At 29.4% G+C, this 7,576-nt stretch overlaps 1 non-coding gene across 1 annotated transcript; it reads right to left on the bottom strand.

The window, feature by feature from the left end:
• Window positions 1-238: 238 nt before the first annotated feature.
• On the bottom strand, window positions 239-345 carry LOC128295889 (small nucleolar RNA R71). The gene has a single exon (XR_008286438.1). It is a non-coding gene; the product is annotated as a small nucleolar RNA R71 (small nucleolar RNA).
• Window positions 346-7,576: the final 7,231 nt, after the last annotated feature.

A 7,576-nucleotide genomic window follows, 5' to 3' on the forward strand; every position in this document is an offset into this window, starting at 1 on the left:
GTTCTTTGGTTTCTCTCATAAAGATCCCAACCAACATTTACGAAAGTTTATTAAACTATGCAAAACTTTTAGATTTAATGGTGCTTTAGTAGAAGTTGTAAAATTAAGGTTGTTCCCTTTTTCTTTAGCTAGACGAGCTGGAGACTAGTTAGAGAACTTTCCGAATGAGTCAATTATAACTTGGGATCAAGTTGTGGAAAAGTTTCTAGCTAACTTTTTACCTCCAGTGTAGACAACAAAATTATAAAATGACATTGCTAGTTTCTAGCAATATGAAGACGAAACTTTACATGAGGCATAAGAATAGTTTAAAGATATGCAAAAGAAATGTCCCCACCACCAACTATCGGATTGGTTGTTGATTGAAACTTTTTACACTAGTTTGAGGGAGTCCATTAGAGGAAATCTAGATGTAACAACTAATGGGCATTATTGAGGAAGTCAATTGAAAAAGCTGCCAAGTAATCTACAATGGATTTCAAACAGAATTGGGACAAGCCAAAAGAAACCGATTGGAGTAGTAGAGGTTTATGAGATGATTACCTTTGTCACTAAAATGGCTGCTTGGAGACAAAACATGAATGAGAAAATTGGGGTTAGTATGAAGCAAGCAACTTATGTCATTTATGATTAGTGCGGGGATAATCATCATTTTTTGTAAAACACAGCTGAATCAGAACTAGTTGGATATGTTAGAAATCTAGGAAGACAATAGAACAGCCCTTTTTCCAAAAAAAATATAATACAAGATGGAGAACTCACCCCAACATTGCTTAGGGAAAAAATGAAAGTAGTTCTTCACAAGTTAGGCAATTGGACCTCTAGGTTTTTCTCAAAATCAGTTTCAAAGGCTACATCCGCCACAATCACATGCATTGAAAAAGAAGTTAGCTACTGAAGAGCTAATTCAACAATTCATATAGGTATCTAGTGCTAGGATGAAGGCTTTGGAAACTCAAATGGGTCAGTTAGCTTAAGTTATTCATAGTAGACTTCAAGGAGCATTACTATCAGACATTCAGCCTCCCCCTAATGCTAATAATCCGAAGGAGTATTGCAAGGAGATTGCCCTTAAAAGTGGTAATGAGATACCTAGTACTTCTCTTTTAGTTGTCTATTTAGAAAATCAATTGTCTATTCCAACCTATTGACGAGAGTTTTGTTGAGCTTGATAAAAGCCTTAAAGAGTAAGTTCACCATGAGATGGAAGCAATGAAACCATCAACGGAGGCGATTGAATCATAATATCATATTCCGCCATTTCCACGAAGATTGTATAGGAATAAGTTGGATAAGCAGTTCCAAAAATTTCTTGTGGTATTTAAAAAGTTGTCCATTAATATTCCTTTTGTTGAAGCTTTAAAATAGACACCTAGTTATGTGAAATTTATGAAAGACATTTTGTCTAAGAAAAGGTGGCTATGTGATTATGAGAATATAACATTTACTGAGGAGTGCAATGTCATAATTCAAAGGAAGGTTCTTTCTAAGTTGAAGGATCCTAGAAGTTTCACGATTCCCTGTGTTATTGGCTTGCATACTTTTGGAAAAGCACTTTGTGATTTGGGAGTGAGCATTAATTTGATGCCACTTTCTCAAAAATTGGGTTTGGGATATATCATGCCTACCTTAGTCACGTTAGAAATGACATATAGAACTCTTTGTTTTCCAAAATGGGTGGTTGAAGATGTACTAATAAACGCGAACAAGTTTAATTGATTAAACATGTATTATTTGTGATCTGTATCGTACTACTATTTGTGAGCTGTGTCTAATCCGTTCTTCAATCATTTGTGTTTTATATTAAATTAATTATAGTTTTAATTGATAGGTGTAGTTTTGTAATTGTGGTTGTAAATTTATTTTTTTCTAAAGCTTTTTTAATTCCATTAAAAATGAAGAACGGAATTTGATGTTATTGCAGCAAATATTATAAACAACTAACGTAAGATATGGACTAATTTTTTAAAGATATTTTAAAATTACTTCCATGTTTGACCCCAATAATAAAGTGACTTGCATGTTTTAAATGGTGCCACGAAAGGTGGCAACTTTCATCCCCCCACACCACCCCACTATAGGATGATAATTTGGAGCCAGCCAGCCATGTGCACTGAATATAAAATATTAGGGGTTTCAAAAGTCCATTGTTGATGGCCGTGGTTTAAAGATGAACTTCCTGGATATTTCTTTAGCTTAAAAATAAAAAAAAATCAACGATGAAAAAGTTCATTTCCGCCCTTATTTGATTGAAAACAAGAACTGCTGTTGCATTCATGATGTTAGTGGCCAACATTATCATATACCAAAAAGCCAATGCATCAACTAAACCATTATGAACGGCGAAGCAGCAGTACTTGAGAAATGGGGTTGGGGGTTCCTACAAATTTCCACTAGGATCGGTCAAGAAGCAGTTGGGTTAAAAATATCAAATGGATTTTAGTTTCTCGATCCAATGGTTAAAATTTTCCTATAGTCCCTAATTGTATTTTCAGGAATTTAGTCCCTATACTTTTTATATTTCAAAATTCATGCCTAATTGTAATTTTTTATTAAATTCAAATTAATTACAATATCTTTTTAATTACATGACTATGAAATGAGTAATCTTTTAAAGTCATAACAACCAATTTAATAAAAAATTTAAATTTTAAAAATATGAAAATAAAAGAATTAAATTACGAAAATACAAATACATACGACTAAATTCTCAATTTTGAAAAGCTCATGAACATTTTTCCAATATATGTAATTACAACTCCAAATATTATTTTGACTTGATAAGTCAAATCCAACGAGTTTTAACAAAAGGCTCTCTCTTAGATAATAGGATAAGTTACGTCAAATGTCATTAGTAGGTTTCATTTTGATTATTTAATTTATAAAAAATACAATCTAATAATTAAATTTATTCGAAAATTTTCATTTAAGTCATCGAGTTATTACAAAATGCTATATGACATTTTCTGTTTGCACTGTCTGTATCAACCGAAAGTTCTACTTTCCCTTCTCTTCTACAATTTAATTTTTTTTTGCATGAAATATATTTCAATGTCGTGAATTTGCGAACCAAAATTCAAACAGTTTTTTCTCCGATCTTCGACACTGATTGTTAGATCGACTTGGATCTAAGGTATATATGCTATTCTACTCGTCAATGTGTATTAATCTACTATATCAATTATCAAATCATCATTTGAAACTTGTTAGTCGAACCTTTAAAAAATACTTAACAACCCAATTACTTAAATAAAAACTTTCGACCAATTCAATAATTATTTTATAACTTTTTGAAATTGAGTGAATAAAACATAAACTTACTAATAATTTAATGACTTTTGATGAAGTGTACCCTACATAGTAATAAGGCTATTTCCTTTTCTAAACAATCTATATTTTTCTTCTCACGAAAGATTCAACTATTCTCTGTATAAAGCCCTCCATTTGCCTTTAAACATTTTCTTTTTCTTTCAATTTACTTAAACGTTTTTCTATGCTTTTTGTTCCATACTAAAGGCATAGCCAGGGGTGGCTGGTAGGGGACTCAGCTCCCTAAAATGAAAAATATTCTATTTAAATTTTTTAATTTTTTAAAATTTTAAATTAGTAAAAGTAAAATTACACTTTGTTCCCTTAAAAATAAAAAAAAAATTAAATTAATTCATTAAAAATTATAAAAATATAGACTATTTAAATAGTAAAATTATATTTTTACTATCGTAAAATTTAAAATTTAATTTTCAATTCTCTAAAGAAATTTCTGCCATCAACCCAGTTTTATACCCATTTTGATCAGTCCAATATTGGGAGGTTTGGACTCAATTGCACAGTTAGATATTAAGGGCTGGGATTAATTTTCCAGCCAGTCCACTTGTTTGACTTTGGGTCAAATATGGAAGCTTAAATGGGCTGTGAAACCAATTGGGACTGTTTATACAGAGATGTGAAGATTTGGGCCATATTTCTTAGTATTATATTTCAAATGGGTATGGTTAAGGTTGGTAGTACGATTGAGTTGACGTCGCAAGTTAATTAGACATCGATTCAATCAAATAAATTATTAAAATAATTTTACATATTTTGAATAAGTTATATTATTATGAGAATATTTTTGTATTTTTTTATTATTTAAAAAAACCCTTACAAATGTTGAGATTTTAAGTTATGCCACCAGCATCTATAAAATCTTTTTTTTTAATCACTTCAACCAAAACTTTATTTTGATAATTTTATACATTTTAATTTTATTACTTAATTTGTTTCACCCACATTGTTTGTATATATTGATAATATCGTTGGCGAGTCAACTCGATACCAACTCAAGAAAAATGGCAATACCATGATAAACAACTAGAGTGTATTTAATATTCTTAATATAATTAAATTCCTTTTCTTGACAATTTAAATTATTTTTATTTTAATTTTGTATATATTTGCATGTGTTATTATCATTAGCTTCAAACATTGTATATTATTTTAAAGTAAAAAAAAAAACCGTTATGTTCTAGGTACATGGTTTTTACATGCATATACGTGTAATAGAATTTCTAGTTGTTAAAAATAAATACCGAAAGAAAATTCAAATTTTGAGATTTTTTTTTATATACAAGATTTAAAACTATCCAAACTCATTCTTAACCCTTAAATAAGAGGATAAAACGCGTCTAAATGCCCTCTAACTCAATGGTAAAGCAAGAAGGGCTGGCAAGGGCCTCGGCCCCCTTAAAATGATTTTTTTTTTCATTTAGGCCCCTTTATAATATATAAAATTTTAAATTAGCAATGGTAAAATTGTACTTTGACCCCCAAAAATGATACAAATTTGATTTAATACTTTAAAAATTATAAAGATATAAGCTATTAAAATGGTGAAATTACATTTTTATATTGTAAGAATATACAATTAAATTCTGCCCTAAAAAGAATTTTGTAACTTCGCTCCTACTTGAACCCACATTCTTTAATACTAATACTATTGATACCAACTGAACTAAGACTCGATGGTTACATATTTATTTACACATAAATATCTTCAATTTTTTTAATTTGAACTATGGATGTGTGGAAATGAAGTTTTAAGGTGGATTAAGACATTAATTTAATTTAAAAGGTATCTTTGATTTAAATTTCTTAATTAACTTTGAAACTAAGATTAAAAGTTTATTAATTGCAATTTAGAAGAAAGTCCAAAACACATCACGCATGGCAAGGTCATGATCTATTTATTTACTAAAAATGAGGTTTAAAAATCAGTAAAAATCAAATCTAGATCTAAGGCTATTCATGCATCCAACTAAAATTAATTGGATCATACTTGAATAAGTATCAACTGGAATTTAAAATTACCTCTATCCTCCATTATAGCAAGCAAACCCTACAAGGCTACATTAAATACTACTATAGGCTTAATTTGGATAACTAAAAATAAAGTATAGTGGGTTTATATCTTTTATCAATTTAGAATATTAAAATAGATAAAATATTTAAAAATAAAAAAAATTTCCTAATTTTTTTAAAAATAGCATGCAGTTTATCTATATTGTAATACGGGCTGTCATGTTAAAAATCTAACATTTTAATTCGTGTTTCTGTTAAATTTAATTAAAAAAATAGAGAGACTGATGGATAAAATATGTAAATGTTAAATGTTTAATTTTTCGTTATGCCTTAAAAATATATATGGTAATAAAGTAATGTAACACTGCAAAATACACGGGATTAGAAATTTAATTAATTATTGAGAAATGAGTCTTAATTTTGATGGTTAAGAGCTTAGGATATTTATTAGAGAACCAAAGAGATTAAGCACTTTTGCATCCAAGTTTAAGTCACCCCAACTCATTTTCCCCAATTTCTTTTTCTTCATTTTCAGTAAAAAGGGGTATTTTACCATTCAGCCCCTCAAAATTTTGGAATCCTAACTATTTAATTTCTTTTCCTAATTACATGTGAATTTCTACTTCTTTTTCAACTCTAACTAGAATTTTTCCTCTCTTCTCTTCAAATACATCTTTTTCTTTTATTCCCATTTTTCTTTTCAAAAAAATAAATAAATTACATTCTTTGTTGGAAACTAATCTTTTGAAATCCCAAATCAAAATCAATTCACGGTTTAACTCGTCTTCCCTCTGAACGTTGAATTTATCATCGATAACCTTTGAAATCCAATCAAAGATAAGTAATTATTCTTATTTCTAATTAAGTAGAATCTAAAAATTCTAGAATAAACATCGTTCTTGTCAAACCTTCGAAATCTTATTAGATTAGTCCCTGAATAGGTTCTGAACTACTTTTAGTGAATTAAATTATGCAATTAGGTCCCTGATGATAAGAAATATGCTAGAATTCAGGATTGATCAATTTATTATAGTATTTATTTATATTTATGAATATTTTCATGAGACATGAATATATTATGTTGTTATTAAATCTATACTTGCGAATGTATGTACAACATGCACTACAATATTGTTAACCTGAATACCTGATAAAAGCATGATTTCGCTACTGATTTTCCATGTGTTAGTACATTAAATACTATCATATTTTGTCTGAATTCAATATGTCATAATGCATTACATGGGTTGAGACGATATGTACGGAGGAAGATCAAGCAGTTTATCTGCAAGAAAAATGGCAGTGAAAAGTCAAAGTCATGCGACAGTTCTTATCTGTAAATTGTTGTGTACCCATAGCCAAAGATAGATTCCATCTACAGGTACTGTTGTGAATCCACAACCAAAGGTCGATTCCAACGGCGGGTTTACATTGTAAAATCTAAATAGAAAAGCAGGTTTCATTTACAAGACCTTTGCTGTGAACCCAAAGCCAAAGGCGATGTCTTGTTGTGTGTCTATAACCAAGTGGCAGTTATTATTTGTGAACCAGTAGTGGTTTATCCACATCCTCCTGTGTCGGAAAAGGGAGTTTTGGGGAACTCCCATTATGGTGTGTAGCAGTGGGGTAGGATTTATTCTATTTAAACTCAAAACTGTATGACATCATTTAAATCATATGTATACAAATTTGGAAAATTATGTTATGATATATATGCATGAATTTATATGTATATATGTGCATGAATATGATTATTGTGGGCAAATCTGAGAATTTTGGTTAACTCTGAAAACTATTATTGTGAGTTATAACATATTAATGATAGTTGCACTTGAAAATCCAATACTATGAAATGTATTGCTAACATTGATTATTTTATGCAATGTTAATTAATATGTTTTAATAACTGTCGCATTGATTTTATTGTAAATGGACTCACATTTATCGTCAAAGCTCATCCCCCTTAAATGTTCATTCGTACAGATAACCCACCATATTAGGATGCGGGCATGGCATCTTGGGGGTCTTGGCACTATCTATTTTATTACCAATTTATTAACGCTTAATCTTTTGATTTATTTTATTTTATTATTCAAGGACTGTAATATTTTATTTCAAACTGCGGCATGAGATTTAGGACTTAGGTTTGTTTTTATTCTACATGACATTTTATTTGAATTCTTAAGATATTATGCTTTGATTATTAATTAGTATGCATGAATCCCGATTTTATTAAATA

This window comes from Gossypium arboreum, chromosome 7 (genome assembly GCF_025698485.1).
Source record: "Gossypium arboreum isolate Shixiya-1 chromosome 7, ASM2569848v2, whole genome shotgun sequence".
In the NCBI taxonomy this organism is placed as follows: Eukaryota; Viridiplantae; Streptophyta; class Magnoliopsida; order Malvales; family Malvaceae; genus Gossypium; species Gossypium arboreum.